Consider the following 20,252-nt stretch of genomic DNA (forward strand, 5'->3'; position numbering starts at 1 on the left):
CATATCCTGGGGTGGCCAATTTCAGGTCCCTACAAGGTCATCCCCCCCTTCCTTCACAAATGCAAATGTCTCTCGAAGGGCAAGCAAAATTCCAGTCCTCGGAGCCTGCTTCTCATCTGCAGTTTTAAAAGTAACCAGCCTAAAATCCTCATCATTATGCATCAATTAAGAATTCTGTTATAATAATTCATAAAGACGATAAACTACAGATTCACAAATAATCAACATTAAAACGATGTTGAGTGCAAATCAGCCTCCATGCTGAACTATTACAGGAGAAAAATCAATGTCTAGTATCCTCATACATCATATATCATCATACATCCCATTACATGGGAATTACATTCTCTACTGATTTATTATTTTAAAGAGCAATGCTAGTTTAGCATACATTAAGTTTTATTAATTTAATAAATTTAATTTAATGATCACATTCTTACTTCTGATCAAGAAATTGTGCCTCATTATTCACCCACCCCATAGCCTCAAGATTCTTGCCTTCAAACATTTTCCTGGTAGAAACTTTTGCTTCTGTTAATACCATAGGTATTCTAATCTAGGCCTTCTCCTTCCCATACCTGGATTTCTACTGCTATATAATCTCCCTACTTCTAGTTTACACTGTTCTAACTTATTATTTATACTGTTGTCAAATTAATCTACTTTTCATTGTTACCCTCTTGTTCAAAAATGAACAATAGCTTTTTCCAAATATCAAATAATCTCAAGACTTTCCAATAATCCGACTCCTACTTTCCATTAGTATAGGAAATCTTTAATCATCACCTACCCTTCAAGTCTTTAAACAGGTCTTCTCACCATTCCCTGGATAAGCCACGTTCATTGTTACATCCTCATATTGTTGCTTAATCTGTTCTGCCACCCTACCCGGAATGAAGAAACCGATTCATGTCATTAAGACCATTCCAAGTCTTAAAAATTATCCAACTGCTCAAACCCATAGTAATTTTACCCTTCTCAGAATAGTTAACTCCTTGAAGATATCACAAATTGGAGTTTTATCTCCCTGGTAAGAACTATCACGTTACCCCCAACCCAAATAGTGTATAGTACAGTATTAGTTACTGGGAGGGAACACAATGGAAGCTTGCCAATCAGCTGTAGGGACCTGAAATTGGCCACACCAAGATATGTCCCTTTGGCATCAGGATTATTTGAGGCTGATTGCTTTTGATAAACTGGGACAGGGAAGGAGGAATGGAACTTGCCCTTTGTTAGGACACCTTTACATTTGTAAGATAAATCTCTATCTGTAAAAGGCGCCTCTCTCTCTGTACCAGGAAGAAGAAAGGAGATGACCTTCTCTCTAGAAACTCTTAATCAATACCAAAGGCAAGGACTTAAAATCTGCATTTTATTGTGCTTCTCTTGTAACCTCCTGTAACTGACTTCCCTCCCCCTCCCAACATTGGCATCTCCTTAAAGATTAAGCATCTTTCTTTAGGCTGGGAACCGATTGCAGCGCTCAGCTGTGACCCCCCAGCCCAAGGCAACACACCTGCCACCCCGTGGCGTTCACTGAGACAGCAGACCTATCTGTCATTTCCATTGAGTGCTGTGCTGACAGAGCAGCCTCGTGACTATTGTGGGAGGGACATTTCAATGACATGTGAAACACCCTGTTTGGGGGTATATAACCACTGTGTGCACCCCACTTCTTCAGTGCCGTTTCTTCCTTCGGGAAGAGAGGCCCCGGGCCATGGTTCCTCATAAAGCTTTGTTTAATTTTCTCTTGCTGTTCTGTCTCATGTGAATTTAATTCATTATCCAGCCAGAAGAACCCACATTTGGGAAGAGGAAATGTCTTCCTCCCCTACACAACACATTCACTGTCTTCATAAACACTTCCAAAGCATTGTATTTTTTCATAATTTTCAAATTCATTAATCTGTTGGTTGTGCTTTTTTCATGTTTCTATGCCCAATGTCCAGCTCGTAGCACAACCATTGCTCAAAAGAGCCTGATAATCTGTGAGTAGAAACAGAGGCAAACAGACAGACGCTGTGTGATAAGCGAATTCACAGAAGCCAGCACAGTGCTGCTGCAAAGTGATCGACTACGCTTTCTGGATGAGAGAAGGGGCACACCGGGAAAGACACTTGAGCTCAACCTTGAAGGAGGAACAGGAATTCATTTGGTTCATAAGGAGAAGGGTGTGAGAGTGGAAAACAGTCATCTTTTTAACAAATAACACACATAAGGTATTTGGTTGATGCTTCTCTGTCTGAGTTCAGTACTCATTGACTTCTTCAATAGACAAAAAGGACTAAAAGCCCCTTTTAAAACCACGAAAATGAAACTAAGTAAAAAAAACTTGGAGTTGGGGAGGAAGACAAGGGAGAAATCAAGTCTGGAAAAGAGATGAAAGCTAACATGACAAACAGGAGGAAAAATACAACTATTACATTTGACCATGTAGGGACCTGAAATTGGCCACACCAAGATATGTCCCTTTGGCATCAGGATTATTTGAGGCTGATTGCTTTTGATAAACTGGGACAGGGAAGGAGGCTCTGAGGGCCCTTTGTTAGGACACATTTACGTTTGTAAGGTAAATCTCTATCTGTAAAAGCTGCCTCCCTCTCTGTACCAGGAAGAAGAAAGGAGATGACCTTCTCTCTAGAAACTCTTAATCAATACCAAAGGCAAGGACTTAAATCTGCATTTTATTGTGCTTCTCTCGTAACCTCCTGTGACTGACTTCCCTCCCCCTCCCAACATTGGCATCTCCTTAAAGATTAAGCATCTTTCTTTAGGCTGGGAACCGATTGCAGCGCTCAGCTGTGACCCCCCAGCCCAAGGCAACACACCTGCCACCCCGTGGCGTTCACTGAGACAGCAGACCTATCTGTCGTTTCCATTGAGTGCTGTGCTGACAGAGCAGCCTCGTGACTATTGTGGGAGGGACATTTCAATGGCATGTGAAACACCCTGTTTGGGGGTATATAACCACTGTGTGCACCCCACTTCTTCAGTGCCGTTTCTTCCTTCGGGAAGAGAGGCCCCAGGCCATGGTTCCTCATAAAGCTTTGTTTAATTTTCTCTTGCTATTCTGTCTCATGTGAATTTTATTCATTCTCCGGCCAGACGAACCCACATTTGGGAAGAGGAAATGTCTTCCTCCCCTACAACCGTAACACTTAGCCGTAAGCTTTCCAGCGGACAAAGGGAAGAGAGAAAAATAAATGTTACTCAAACCTTATAAGATAACAGCGAATATAAATATATCTTTATCCCAAACTGAAAGAAAATATCTCTCTTTGGAAATTATAGAGAGAAATCTGGGAGATATAATGGACAATGTTCTCACAAATATTTTTAATAGCTAACACAAAAATAGATGCCTATAAATGTTTTCTTACTTTTTTTAACATATCTTACTCAGATTTTTATTTACAAAGAAAATGTACTGAATCTTTGTAGAAGAAAAGCATATAAGTCACTCATTCAAAGCAAAATAAGATGAGAAATATGAGACTATCCTTTAAGAATAGACGTTTTAGTCAGTAAAGTTGTTTTCAACTAGATCTTTAACTCTAAGGATTGTGTCAAAATTCTTCTCAAATGCCAGACACTCCCCAAAAAGATAAGAAATTTCCTGGTGCGAATAAACTCAATAGTTTTACTTGCTACACACATTAAGACTGCTCCTCTTCTTTTTTAAGAAATAATTTAGTTGTTTGAAATGCTATGAAGTCATCAATCATAGCTTAAAATGATGTCCATCGTGTGTTTCTGCACTAGGCCTACTGAGATATGCATAAATGTACATTTATTCAGAGAGACATTTCACAGTTCTCTTTCTACTATGAAAATTTTTCAAGACAAATTTTTTTGTGTATTTATTTTTTCCCTGAAACTTAAGCAGAGGACTATGCTTTTATGTTTTGTAAACATTTACCCTTAGTTGCTTACTCTTGCTTTCTTAATTAGTTCACAGCATCTACTATGTATGAGTTACATTTTATGCAAGGAGCACAGAACAAAAGAGCCAGCCCAGGCGCCATGGTTTGGCCTGGTGTTCTGGCCAACATCCAGGGCCTCTGAGTGCCATTCATTCATCTTCTATTTGTGTTTAAGACATTGTCTTTATTGGCTTTCCTAAGTGTCGCTATCTAAATCATTTAATCAAGAAAGAAAATTGTGAGAACAAAATTTGGCCTGCCTTTACCATATTCCCAGAATGTGAAAAGTTTCTTAATTCTTTTGTTGTTTGTTGTTCCTTTCACCTGTTTAGGGATTTCCAAGCAAGAAAATATCTCATTATTTCTTCTCTGTATCTTAGCCCATTTGCTATGACAGTTTTCTCTTTCATTTCTCGTTCAGCTTTCTTTATTAATCATGAAATATAATTGTGGAAGAAAGAGTAAGAAACTGAGTGTGATGCTGCTGGCAATGAAAAGCCTGCCAGGCATCCTGGTGTGCAAGCCAAATGTCAGGCAACCAATTCACTAAAGCCAGAGAGAAGAACATATTTCTTTAAATGCTAACTGAAAAGCATCACTTGTGTGGGAGACATGGACTTTCAGAGGCCAGATTAGTGCCCTGAGATGCTGCTGCTGCTGCTTCTTCTTTTTCTTTTTGGTGAAGAAGATTTGCCTTGAGCTAACATCTCTGCCCCTTTTCCTCTATTTTGTATGTGGAACGCCACGACAGCATGGCTTGATGAGCAGTGCTTGGTCTGTGCCCAGGATCTGAACCTGCAAAGCCCAGGCCACCAAAGCAGAGTGCGTGAACTTAACCACCACGGCACCGGGCTGGCCCCAGTGCATGTGCTTTTTAACATTAAATTTCCCTGGTCAGATACAGAGAAAAAAGAAGATTCTTTCATAATATTGTGATCTTTACAAAACTAAGTTCAAAGGCTAATAGTGCTGTATTAGGCTTTGACTGGTTGATTTAAGTTGTCTTACTTTAATCAGTCACAATTTCCTTATAACTCCCTACCAGGGGTCGGCAATCTTTTTCTATAAAAGACTAGAGATTAAATATTTCTGGCTTTACAGACCACCCAGGCTTTGTTATAACTAATCAAGTTTGCCATCGTAAGGCAAAAGCAGCTGTAGACAATATGTAAGCAGATGAATGTGACTGTGTTCCAATAAAACTTTATTTACAAAAAGAGATGGTGGGTCAAATCTGGCCTGCAGACTGAAATTTGCTCACTCTTGTTCTGACTCTATAAAGGAAGTGATGTGCTCAGTTTAGTGATGCCTGCTATAAAATCAAAAAAGGGAGTTTAAATTTCATTACTAAAGAAAAGAAGAAAGTTACTTCTTTCACTCAACAAATATTTACAGAGCACTTGCTGTGTGTCAAGCACAGAGCTAAGTGTTAGGGAATCAATGAGGAACGTCACACAGTGTTTGCCCTCGAAGCTTACAGATAGAGAGGAGATGATCAGGTAAAGCAAATTAAAACATAGAAGGTGATAAACCCTATGATGTGGGGAAGTACAGGGTGTTACAGGAGCACATAGGAAGAAAAGCCGTAATAGCCATAGATAAACTTCTTTCTATTTTCTGCCACGGACTTTAGAGCAATTCATGATTCATAAAATCCTTTCTAACTTTACAATTGGATTATTTTATTCTCATATTTCCTTTATCCTTACTTTAATTCTCCTCAATTTCTTCTTTCATTCAATGATTAATGTCAACCCACTTTTGTACAATTTAGTCTATAGAAGATGCTGCCGTTTAAAATCATATAACAATAAGGTGGGAAGAGACCCTTACACAGCACCTGTTAGAGTCCCCATACATTTCGGTTGAGAAATAACAAGACTTGGAATGGCTAGATGATTTGGTCAAGGCCCATGGAGAAGGAGGATTAGAATGTGGATTTTTGGCTCGAGATCAGTTCTGACTCCTGTATAATATCTTGAAGTAAGAAGCAACCTTGTGGCCAGTAAGTAGAAAAGTAAGAATGCAATCTTTAAATTAAGAAAAGGTGGGACTTGATGTAAGGACTGCTTCAAAAAATGTTTTACTTTTCCTCTTTTCTGAGCTGCAAATACATTTTAATCGGATTCTCTAAAAGTTCATTTGGTTTCTTGCCAGGCAGGCATTCTTGCACACTTACCGTTCTAATTATAATTGTGTGGAATGTTATCCCTTTTTTTTCAAAATCTTAATCTATATTTAGGTAAATGATTTCTAAGTTAAAAGCACTCAACACACCCATGTAGATAATTATGAACCCAAATCTGCCATTATAAAATTTCCTTCTCGTAGCAAGCAAAACGTAGATTTCTGAAATTTTTTATTTTGGTCTGGCGGTCACACTGCTTGAAGCTACTAAGCATTCTTGCAGAGTCTGAGAAAAGTAACACTTACCAGGTTTCAAAATAAATTAATTATAGGGAGAAGAATTTAACAAGTGCCGAGGCAGCAAGGTCAATGAAAAGAGAATGTGGGAACAAAAATCTGTAGTAGTCCTGGAAAGCCTCGATGGTTTGTACGATTGAGTTCGCTTCTAAATAATTCTGCAAACACCAGTCTGCAGGATGGGACAAGTTACTGACAAGACTGACATCAAATCCATTCTTCCCCCAGTGTCATCGAGTCAGCATTTAGCTCATGATAGATTTTTTAGCTCAGTTTTGTTTGTAGAACGAAATTTGTCCATTTTTCTGCTGCAGTCTATAACCCAGAATCATTTCGTGGGACCAGAGGAAGGGAATGGAGGCACAGGTTCATGGGTAACTTTCTTCTCTCAAGTATACTTAAAAGTTATTCATTTAAAAAGGGGATATTTAAGTGAAAAGAATAGAAACTATTATAAAGTTAAATATGCTTTTAGTAATGGTTCATAAACATAATGGCTATAATGGTGAGTTAGAAATTAAGTTGATAGACTAAGAGAGAAAATGAAAAAGGTGTGGCAGTGTGAGGAACTGTGTTGGGGGCATCACCATGGGACTAGTAGAGAATTTCTTCTAAGACAAAATCTTCTCTTGAGAGGCTTGAATCTATTTACTTAGACGACAGACTTTGAAACCTGTCAAACACAGAAAGTGGTAATGCCAAAAGATTTTCCTCTTCCGTAAGAGTGGCTTCTCCTGAATCTATAAAAATTTGGCTTCTCAGAAACATTCTATAGAAACTCAACTAAAAACTTCCACTAGTTTATTGTCCTAGCACATTGGCCCTCTGGTAATTTCACCAACTATGGTAATTATTGACTGAAAGTGTGTGTGTGTGTGTGTGAGGGGGTATTTTGTATGCATAATTAGAATAAAAAATTTCTTTTGAGGAAGATTAGCCCAGAGCTAACATCTGTGCCCATCCTCCTCTATTTTATATGTGGGACACCTGCCACAGCATGGCTTGATAAGAAGTGCATAGGTCTGGGCTCAGGATCTGAGCAGGCAAACCCTGAGCTGTCGAAGCAGAGAGCACGAACTTAACGGTTAAGCCACTGGGCAGGCTCCATAGAATAAAAATTTTTAACAACCAAAGTTGTTAAAAATTACAGCTCTGTGTTCATTGGTTACTTGTCTTAAACCTTTCATAGTAATATTTAGCAATGCAGCAAATAAAGTACAATACATTTAAAAGAATCCTAGAAAGGTTTAGAAGAATTTTTAACATAAACTGGTCCAACCTCCCATCCAGTCATTGAAACCCTTCCACTATCTCCATGCAACATAACTAGTATAAGGTTATAAACGTCGTAGAAAAATTATGATGAATATTTATAAAATAGACAAATAGGATAAATACCAAAATATCAAGATTTGTTGTAACTTAGAACGTTTTAAATTTCTTCCTTATGCATTTAATGCTAACTTTGAAGTAGAAAATCAAATCCAAAAAGTGCAAAATAACAAATGCCTTCTTTTGTGTTTTTCTATAACTTTTTCACCAGAGCCCAGAGCTTAACCTCTGGCTTACTTAAATATAATCCCTCTTTTACATTGCAGGCCTTTAAATATATGAATTAGTCCTCATTTGCCACTAGTCTTTCCTTTCACTAGATAAATGGATCTATCTACTATGAATCTCCCTATTGAAGATATGAAGATGGACATCACACATGCTCTTTGGTGCTTTGGGGGTTGGGGGTAGGCCACGTTTCAGTGGGATCTTGATCATCCTGAATTTATCTCTACAGTTTAATTTTATCTTCTATAATCTTTGGTTACATGCCTCTTTCCATAGCTTCTGAACATGTTTTCCTTAGATCAAAGCCCAAGTACTCTAGTCTTTGTTTCATAAGACATAATTTCATGTGTCCCCTTGTCAGTCATTTGTGCTTTAATTCTTTCACTTTTTTCCTAAGATATGACCTCAGAAGTAAATATTTCAATGTGGCAGAATAAACATGGGCTTTGGTTTGTAAAACTGGAGTGCAAAGTTAATCAGTGGGGAATTGGTCCTCAACAGGGGAATTTGGACTGTAAGCAACAAGAGTTGTTGGCAAATTCAGGAGAAATTAGATTAGGTCATTCAAATCTTGTGGTGAGAGACTAAAAAATTTTAAAGCTCAATTTGGGATTTAGGTTTTACTACAGTGCTTGAATAGATCCAGTCACTCAATGAATAGTTAGTAAATACTTACTGGGTATGAGGTACAATAGACAGAAGTAGATCCAGGTTTGGGGACATTAAAGATTACACAATTGGTGGTGGTCGTGAGGCTTCTTTAAGAACAAGAATACCAAATTAGATGTAAAAAGAAATATTTTCTTTTGTTTAGAATAAGAAGGTAAAAAAGATAAAAAATTTTTAAATCTGAAAATATCACAAAATTCAGAAAAAAACAATATTTTCATGAAACAACTGCCTAACATCTCTAAAACAGATTTTTTTCCTACATATTTTGGCTGCAGATGCTTTATTTCTTAAATGGAAGTAATTTTATAATGTTATATGCAAAGAATAAAAAAAATGTAATCTTTCCACTACCATGTTTGATCCAAATTTGTTTTAATTATTATTGATTGTTAGAATATATAAAACATGAAAGACATAGGCTTATTTGTTGTGAGAATTATTTATTATACACATGCCATACGAATGCAGGCATTCTGAAAAAAATTTTTTCATCTGACTTTTAGTATTAAAATATTTATATCTATATCTATATCTTTTCTTTAGAGTCAGTTAATTCGTCTTTAGTACTAGGTGCTAAGATACAAGAGAAAACAAGAAAGACACAGCAGCTGCTTTTCTGGAGTGTGCATTCTAAGGAAGAAAGGAGAATACCCAAAGAAACAAGTAAATTAAAAGTTAAAGTTTGTGATTTTATCTTTTTCTCAAGCAATTCTCAAAGTGTGGTCTGAGGTCATTTGGGGATTGCCAAGAGACCCCTTTAGGGTGCCCGTGAGGTCACATCTATTTCCTTAATCATACTAAGAGATTCGCCTTTTGTACTGTGTTGACAGCCAGCCCTAGTGGTCTAGTGGTTAAGATTTGGTGCTCTCACGGCTGCGGCCTGGGTTTGTTTCCTGGTCAGGGAACCACACCACCCCAACTGTCAGGTATCATACTGTGGCAGTTCAGTGATGCTGAAAGTTATGCCATCAGTATTTCAAATACCAGCAGGGTCACCTATGGTGGACAGATTTCGGCAGAGCTTCCAGAGGAAGATATCCTAGGACGAAGGAACTGGCCACCCACTTCCAAAAGTATCGGCCACGAAAACCCTGTGAATAGCAGTGGAGCATTGCCTGTTATAGCACCAAAAGGTAAGAGGGTGGTGCAAAAAGACTGGACAGGATTCTGCTCCGCTATACATAGGGTTGCTAGGAGTTGGAAGTGATTGATCACACTAACAAACTGTGTTGACTTTTGCACCAATGATGCAAAGCACTGATGGGCAAAACTTTGGGTATACTAATATGAATCAAGGAAGTCCCCAACTGTACTAGCAGTGACTGTATTCTTCACCAACACGAACCTACTGTATAAAGAAAGCAAAGGGAAAGTCAATTGCACTTAAGAGTGTTCTTAATGAAGCACTAAAAATTTTAATTTAATTAAATCTCAACGCTTGTATACACACATTTTTAACAATCCATGTGATGAAATGAAAAGTATGTATAAAGTGATACTGTTACATACTCAAGAAGATGGTGTCTTGGGGAGAAATCACTTGTGCACCTGTTTGAGATGCAAGTTGAAACAGCCACTTTTTTCATAAACACCATTTTTGCTTTAAAGAGCAACTGAAAAACTAAGGTTATTGACTTGAGTTTTAGAATACATTTTCCCAAATGAGAAAAAAGTGATCTTGTTACTTGAATAAAACTCAGAATTTGTTGCCCATAACAAAATTTAGAGTTTCAGGGAAAAAAAATTTAAAGTTTGGAAAACTTTCATCTTACCACCATGAACTTGAAAGCTTCCCATTACTTAAAGACTTTTCTAGAGAGATTGGTGGTAATATGAACAAATGGGATGATTATTTCACACTGTTTTTGAATGACCAATGCACAACATTTCAAAATCATCCAAGCATAAAGATCTGTTCAAAGTGTAAGACTGACAATTGAATTTAATGTAACAGAGTATGTAAAGTTCATTCATAGTGTTTCAGATTCCACATTTCAATTAAACTTTAAGATATTACCACTTATCAAGTTTAGTTATAGTATCAAGAAAATATATTCACAATTTTCTGAAAAAGGTATTAAAATATTCCTCCATTTTCCATCTAAATATCTACGAGGCCAAATTTTCTTCAAATACTCCAGAACAAAACATTGCAAGAAATTGAATGCAGAGGTAGATATGAGAACATACAATCTTCTATTAAACCAGACACAGAGGTTTTTAAAACTGCAATATAATGCTCCTTCTGTCATCAACTTTAATTGTTTTGGAAAATATAGTTATTTTTCATAATAGTATATTACTTATGTTGATATATAGTGGTTTATTATTTTTATTCTTAAATAAACATTTAAAAATTTTCAGTTTTACTTTCTAATATGTTAAATATCAGTAGCTATAATGCACATAAACAAAAGCTGTTTGGGGCCCAGTGACCTAGTGGTTAAGTTTGGCACAATTTGCTTTGGCAGTCTGGGGTTCAGTTCCCGGGTACAGACCTACACCACTTGTCTGCAACCATGCTGTGGCGGCGACCCACATACAAAATAGAGGTAGATTGGCAACAGATATTAGCTCAGAGTAAATCTTCCTCAGCAAAAAGAAAAAAGTTCTTTGGAGTTCTCAATATTTTTTAGGAGTATAAAAGATTTCTGAAATAAAAGGTTTGAGAACCACTAATTTATATCCATCTTTCTTTTGTGCCCCTAGTTTTTTCTAACTTTTATACCAGCTGTTTCTAAAACTGAGCATAGCCAAAAGTTTTCTCCTACCTTCCCTTGATTATCATCATAGAGCATCAACTCTAGTCTGCTGTTATTAAACTGTGTTATTATTACCTGCTTTATGCTTTGATATCTAGACTTTTCACTTTATGATGATGACCCATGTTTTCTCTCATCAGAGTTTTACTTTTTCTTGTCCCTGAACTTCTTGAACTCTGGCTTGCCAAAGTCTCTGTATATTGTCTGATCATTCAATTATTTTATATGATCTTTTTCATCTATGCCATCATGAATTAGAAGTGGTGCATCAGACAGTTTAAAACACTGGAGGAGCTCCTCTCCATTTTCTTTTTTCCACTATATTTTCCTGTTCGTATTTTTGTCTGTTTTTTGTATCCATATCTTCAGATGGGAGTGGGAATGGGAAAGAAGTTACGTTATGTAAGCAATATTTTAAAAATTCCTGGAAAGTTTCTACTCTGAAAAAACAATTTTTGATTAGAATTCTGCTTCTTCAGTTAATGAGTAGCTTTCATTGGCCAATTGATTGCTGTGACAGTTTGTATTGTTGTTCAGCAAATATTCACTCCCTTCCCCTTTCACTGTAGGCGGAATATGCTTCTCTACCCCTTTAGTGTGGGGCTAGGCTTGGTCAACGGGCATTGGCAGATGTTATGCAATCAGTAGATTTAAATGTGATTGCATGGTATGGCTTGGCTCTCGCACTTTGCACATCTGCTATGAGAAAAACATATCCCAGATGGAACAACCAGCAAGCTATGCATGGAGCCAAGTCTAGTGAGCTCAGCTTTAACCAGCAGAGCTAAGGTCAACCACAGACTTGTGAGTGAAAGAATTGACCAAAAGGGCCTTAACTTTCCCCTAAGCTTGGCTAACCTTCTGAAAGAATTCTTCTGTCCCTACGTCCTGATCTCCCTTTCCTTAGAGCATTTACTTTAGAAAACTTGTACTCGTAAATCCTTGCTCTGCCCCCTTGAGACACAAATCTTTTCAAAACCCTCTTGCCAGTTTTAGAGTCCATGAATATCTTTCTCAAAAAACTGGAATAATCTCTTTGAAGTGGAATCATCCAGGAAGATAGCACCTCTATCTTCCAGTTTCTGTGAAGGGTAGGAATCGAACTTTGGCGGGCACCTTGCTTCAAGTTGTAAAACTATCTCTCATCATGAAGAAAATTTATTTTTCCTTTGGGTAAGGCCAATCAGCAAACAAAAATGGCCACAATTCCCTCCTCCCCTGACCCCCCGCCCAATACATGCACATACCCCAGCTTGAAAAACTATCCATCCATTTGTTACATTGGAGTTGAGTTCAGACTGAGTCTTCATCTCTGTCCTCTATTGCAAAGTCTTCCCTGCCTGTGTAACTTTGCCAGGTACCAGTTTTGCTTTGACAGATGAAATGTTTGTATTGTAAGACACTGAGATTTGGGGAGGTTTGTTATGTAGCATTATTGTTGCAATAGCCAACTAAGAAATTTGGTTGATTTGTTTATACCTATGTACTTCCTACATTATTTGAGATGACTCTAAAATGGAAGAAAAAACACTAGAAAATAATCATATGGAGAAAATAATAATAGTTGGGGAGTAATGACAAAGAAAGATCTAATGCAAAAAGTCATATAAAATAACCTGTCTAAGAACAACTACTGTAGTCAAGCACCAAATTTATGCCAGACTTTATCTTCCTGGCAGTGGCAAATAGCAACCCTTATCTGTAACTGGAAGAATACTAGTAGTTAGAAGAGAGTTATATTTCCTAGTATACAACTCCAATGGGTAAACTTTTATATAGCATCAACATTTTCAGCAATTTAGCCAAAGGTGCAGAAATAATTGTGTAGCTTTCTTTTTAGTGCCCCTTGGTAAGAATCAAGAGCATTTTATTACATGATGATTCTATGAAGGTGTTTCTGTAAAGATGGAAAACAATAAAGTTTACAAAACTCATGGTAACCACAAAACAAAAGAAAAATTCAGAGCAGAGTCACAAAAAATGTTTTTTAAAAAAGAGGAAACACTGAGAAATACATCACAGAAAACCACCAAACTGAAATGGCAGACAGAAACACAAGGAAAAAGAAACAATGGATATATACAGCAACAAGAAAACAAAAGCTAATAATAAGTCCTCATATATCAATAATCACCCTAAATTTAAATGGGTTGAATTCACTGATAAAAAGACATAGTGGGTGGATATATTAAAATACAAGACCCAACAATATGCTGCCTCCAGGAGACGCATCTCAGCTCTAAAGACAAACATAAGCTCAAAGTGAAGGGATGGAAGATGATACTCCAAGCAAATGACAACCAAAAGAAAGAGTGTGTAGACATACTTATACCAGACAAAACAGACTTAGAGCTAAAAAGGATAATAAGAGACAAAAATAGACATGATATAATGATAAAGGAGATAATCTCTCAAGAAGACCGACTTTTATTAAAATATATGGACCAACATGGGAGCACCAAAGTATATGAAGTAATATTAACAGACCTGAAGGGAGAAATTGATAGAAACACAATAATAGAAGGGTACTTTAATACTCCAGCTACTTCAATGGATAGATCATCCAGACAGAAAATCAACAAGAAAACATTGACCTTAAATGAAAGATTAGAAAAGATAGACTTAAAGAGCATTCCATTCCAAAAGCAGTAGAATACACATTCTTCTTAAGTGCACATAGAACGTTCTCAAAGATAGACCATATGTTGGGAAACAAAGCAAATCTCAATAAATTTAAGATTTAAATCACATTAAGCATCTTCTCTGACAACAATAGTATGAAACTAGAAATCAACTACAAGAATAAAGCTGGAAAAGTCACAAATATGTGGAGACTAAATAACATGCCACTGAATAACTATTGGATCAATGGAGAAATCAAAGGAGAAATCAAAAAATATCTGGAGATAAATGGAAATGAAAACATAACATACTAAAATATATGGGATACAGCAAAAGAAGTACTAAGAGAGAAGTATATAGTAATACAGGCCTACCTCAAGAAACAACATTACACCTAAAAGAACTAGAAAAAGAAGAACAAACAAAGCTCAAAGTCAGTAGAAGGAAGGAAATAATAAAAATCAGAGCAGAAATTATATGAAATAGAGAGTAAAAAGACAATAGAAAGGATCAATGAAATTAAGAGCTGGTTCTTTGAGAAGATAAACAAAATTTTCAAACTCTTAGCCAAACTCCCTAAGAGAAAAAAGAGAGAATGCTCAGGGCTGGCCGGGTGGTGTGGTAGTTAAGTTTGCATGCTCCACTTTGGCGACCCAGGGTTCACAGTTCAGACCCCAGGTGCAGACCTACACACCACTCGTCAAGCCATGCTGTGGTGGTGTCCCACATACAAAATAGAGGAAGATTGGCACAAATGTTAGCTCAGTGAAAATCTTCCTCAGATTTTCCTCAAAAAAAAAGAGAGAGAGAGACAGAAATAAGTTTCAAATAAATAAAATCAAAAATGAAAGAGGAGAAATTACAATAAATACTGCAGAAATATAGAGGATTATAAGAGAATACTATGAAAAGCTATATGCTGCCAAATTAGATAATTTAGAAGAAATGGATAAATTTTTAGAATCATACAACTTTCCAAAACCGAATCAAGAAGAAATAGAGAATCAGAATAGACCAAACACTAGTAAGAAGACTGAAATGGTAATCAAAAACCTCCCCCAAAATAAAAGTCCAGCGCAAGATGGCTCCCCTGGTGAATTCTATCAAACATTCAACGATTGATACCCATTCTTGTCAAACTCTTCCAAAAAATTGAAGAGGAGGGGTTACTTCCCAACTCATTTTATAAGACCAACATTACCCTGATACTAAAACCAGACAAGGACAACATAACAAATGAAAATTACAGACCAATATCACTGATAGAAATAAATGCAAAAATCCTTAACAAAATATTAGCAAATCAAATATAACAATACATTAAAAGGATCATACACCAGGATCAAGTGGGATTTATTTCAGGGAAGCAAGGATGGTTCAATATTCACAAATCAATCAACATGATTCACCACATTAACAAAATGAAGGAAAAAACTCCACACAATCATCTCCATAGATGCAGAGAAAGCATTTGACAAGATTCAGCATCCATTTATAATAAGAATTCTCAAGAAAATGGGTATATAAGGAAAATACCCCAACATAATAAAGGCCATATATGACAAACTGACAGCCAACATCATACACAATAGCAAAAAACTGAAAGCTATTCCCCTAAGAACAGAAACAAGACAAGGATACTAACTCTTGCCACTCTTACTTAACATAGTATTGAAAGTCTTAGCCAGAACAATTAGGGAAGAAAAAGAAATAAAAGGGATCCAAATTGGAAAGGAAGAAGTAGAACTGTCACTATTTATGGACATGATTTTATAAATAGAAAATTCTAAAGAATCCACCAAACAAACTGTTTAAATTAATAAATGAATACAGTAAAGTTGCAGGGTATAAAATCAACATACAAAAATCAGTTGCATTTCTATACACTAACAACGAACTAGAAGAAAGAGAAGTCAAGAATACAATCTCATGTACAATTGCTACAAAAAAAAATATATAAAATACCTAGTAACAAGTTTAACCAAAAAGGTGAAAGACCTGAACACTGAATACTACTAAAACATTGTTGAAAGAAATTGAAGCAGATACAAAGAAATTTAAAGATATTTAATGCTTATGGATTGATATAATTAATGTAGTTAAAACACCCATATTACTTAAAGCAACTACAGAGTCAATGAAATCCCTGTCAAAGTCTCAATGACAGTTTTCATGGAAATAGAACAAAGAATCCTAAAAATTGATACAGAATAACAAAAGACCCCTAATGACCAAAGCAATTTTTTTAAAAAAGGAACAAAGCTGGAGGTATCACACTCCCTAATTTCAAAGTATACTACAATGCTATAGTAAGCAAAACAGCATGGTACTGGCACAAAAACAGACACACAGATCAATGGAACAGAACTGAGAGCCCAGAAATAAACTCACACATCTATGGACAGCTAATTTTTGACAAAGGAACCAAGAACACACAACAGAGAAAGGAAAATCTCTTCAATAAATGGTGTTGGGAAAACTGGACAGTCACATGCAAAAGGGTGAAAGTAGATCATTATCTTTTACATACACAAAAATTATCTCAAAATAGATTAAAGGCTTAAACGGGAGACCTGAAACCATAAAACTCCTGGAAGAAGACATAGGCAGTATGCTCTTTGATATCAGTCTTAGCGCATCTTTTTGAATGCCATGTCTCCTCAGGCAAGGGAAACAAAAGAAAAAATAAACAAATGGGACTATGTCAGACTAAAAAGCTTCTGCACAGCAAAGAAAACCATCCACAAAATTAAAAGACAACCTAACAATTGGGAGGAGATTTTTACAAATCATATATCTGATAAGGGGTTAATATCCAAAATATATGAAGAACTCACACATCTCAACAACAAAAACTAACAACACTATTAAAAAATGGGCAGAGAATATGAACAGATATTTTTCCAAAGAAGATACACAGACTGCCAACAGGCACATGAAAAGACGTTCATCACCACTAATTAACAGGGAAATGCAAATCAAAACCACAATGAAATACCACTTCATGCCCATCAGAATGGCTTTTATTAAAAAATAAGAAATAACAAATGTGGGAGAGGATGTGGAGAAAAGGGAACTCTTATACACTGCTGGTAGGAATGTAAATTGGTGCAGCCACTATGAAAACAGTATGGAAATTCCTCAAAAAAATTAAAAATACAACTACCATATAATCCAGCTTTTCCAGTTCTGGGCATTTATCTAAAGAAAACAAAATCACTAATTCAAAAAGACATATGCACCCCTGTGTTCATTGCAGCTTTAATGACAGTAGACAAGACTTGGAAATAACCTAAGTACCCACTGACGGATGAATGGATAAAGAAGATGTGATATGTATATACAATGGAATACCACTCAGTCATAAAAAAACAATGAAATCTTGTCATTTGTGACAACATGGATGGACCTTGAGGATATTATGCTAACGGAAATAAGTCAGACAGAGAAAGCTAAGTACCATATGATTTCACTCATGTGGCAGATTAAAAAACAAGCAAACACATAGATACAGAGAACAGATTGGTGGTGACCAGAGGCCAAGCAGGGAGGGGACAAGGAGAAAGGAATAAAGGGTGACATTTGTATAGTGACAGAGGGAAACTAGACTTTTGGTGGTGAACAAAATGTAGTCTATTCAGAAGTCAAAAATATACTGATGTGCACATAATATTTATATAATATTATAAACCAATGTTACCTCAAGAAAGAAAGTTGATAGGATTAAAAAGAAATTAAATGCCAGCCCAGTGCTGGCATTTAATATACATCACCTCTTCTTGCAAGATAGTTATTATAATCCCCACTTATAGGACAAGGAAACTTAAAGAAGTTAAGTTACGTGGTCAAGGTTTATTTGACTCTGAAGTTCATCCATGTTTATTAAATTAAATTTTTTACAGATTCATCATTTCTAAGTAATTTTTAAATCATAAAAATTGTAATGCACTTATCAGAAGTTATTATTAAGCCTACTTCAGGGTTCTATCAATGCTCAAATTTATTGCATCCAATGTGTTGTTGCCTGAAGCAGTGCCAGACTGACTGCACAAGACTCATTTGTGGGGTTATTAAAGATACCTAACCCTAACCCACTCTCTGAGCCTCTGATGTACCAAGCTTGATGGGCCCAGCGTCTATATTTTTACAAACTCTACCAGCTTTATCTAAGTCAGAGGCAGGTTTAAGAACCACTGCACTAGACTTTACTTTTTCAATAAAAATTTTTTCACCTGGGAATTTCACCAGAGTAGAATAGTAAATATTTTGTGTATACATTGATAGCAAATGCCTCAAGTTTAGGTATTTTGTTTAGTACATTGAAAGGAGAAACTTGTATCTCATAAACCAGTTAAAGAGATGCCAAAGTTCATACTTCACTCTTTAAGTAAAAAGTTTTCTGGGAAAACAAAGGTAATTTATTAAAAAATATCAACCAGCAGGCAAGGTCAAAACATTATTTAGCAGACAACTTTGGGTCTTTTCAAAAATTTAAACTATGACTTGGTTAAAGCTCCAAATTTCAACGCCTCAGAGAAAGGAAGAAATGGGCTTGAGCTGGAGAACGTTTATGGTTTGGATTCACAAGTGCCCTCCTTATAACAAGAGAACCCAATTCAAGGCTGTCTGGCATTTGATGGTGAGTGGGGCTGCCTCCTGATGGGCCATAAATGTGTCCCCAGACTGACTTGCTAATTGGAATTGGTGATTAAGTTCTGTTCCTCAAGATAATGAAGAGTACCAAAAATTGACCACTGTGGTGCTTACAAGGATAAGAATGGGTTCTTTTGTTTTGTCACCATTTGCCCAATAAATTTAGCAGTTTTTGAAAACTCTATTGCAATAGGATAGTAAGACTACTTGTACTATTTTTGGTGTGAATGATTGTCATCCTATCACCCAAGGCAGGAGCGAGACTATTTGGTATCCAAATATACATAAAATACATAGATATATGGCTCCCAAAATGGAAGAAAACAGAAATTCTGGAGGCCAAGTCTTCCCACAGTCTCAGAGGTATGAGCCAATTACTATTTTAGGAGAATTGAGAGGGAAAAAATGGACTTGACTCGTAGTTTGTACATTGATCCTTTGTAATCTTTCCCATTATATATGTCTTCTACATCAACAAGTTGCTACTCAAAATCTTTTCTTAACACTTCTAGAATAAAATTAAATATCTCATGTATATATGGCAACAGGTACTTTATAAGTTGTACTTTGGATGGGAATTATTGTTGCAATTTTTTAAAAGCCCAAATCATGGGATATCTTATTTACCAATCTAAAACATTTAAAGTTTAAGATGAGAATTCTACATATGCCACGAAAAACTAAAAAACATTAAAAAAAGAAACAGATATAATTGTATTAGTTTCCTAGGGCTGCCATAACAAAGTACCATGAATTGGGTGGCCCAAACAACATAAATTGATTTTCTCACAGTTCTGGAGGCTAGAAGTCCAAAATCAAGCTGTCAGTTGGATTGATTCCTTCTGAGGAGTGCAAGGGAAGGACGTGTTCTAGGCCTCTTTCTTCGGCCGTAGATGGCCCCTATTCTACCTGTGTCTTTCACGTTGTCTTCCCTGTATGCAATGCCTCTTTTTGTGTCTAAATTTCCCTCTTTTATAAGGACATCAGTCATTGGATTAGGGCCCACCCATATGACCTCATTTTAACTTGATTACCTCTCTAAAGACCCTATTCCCAAATAATGTCATTCTTAAGGACTGGTGATTAGGAAGGACTACAACATTCTTTTTTAGAGGGGGCCGAAACAATTCAACCTATAGTAACGGACAAAACTAAAGAAATATCTTTAAATTTTTCCACAAAATGAAAAAAGCAACATAGAGGGCTTATTCCTATCCTCCTCCCAGTATACACTGCACTTACAGTGCTCAATAATTAGATACTAACAGTGATGATTGGTCTGGTAAAAGATGTTACATATAGAAAGGGTGCAGTTTAGTTGCGCATCAAAGTTTTAAATAGCGAAATCAACCTATTTAATAAAAACAAATGAGATGTATTCTTCAAAATAACTAAAAAAATTTTGCTGAGGAGCTCAGTTTTAAGTGCAGGGCTTTTTCATTGCACACTCTGTCTATCACTTCATTGGAAATTTTGGAAATACTCACCAAACAGAGATTGATATCCTCCCTCATAGACTTCCTCAAAGCAAATGTAGAGAGAAGATCTCTACAACGGGTGTGTGATCAAACTACAGGACTGATGGATGTGATAACTAACCTTGTTGTGGCAATCATTTTGCAATATAAATGAA

This window comes from Equus quagga, chromosome 6 (genome assembly GCF_021613505.1).
Source record: "Equus quagga isolate Etosha38 chromosome 6, UCLA_HA_Equagga_1.0, whole genome shotgun sequence".
Taxonomy (NCBI): domain Eukaryota; kingdom Metazoa; phylum Chordata; class Mammalia; order Perissodactyla; family Equidae; genus Equus; species Equus quagga.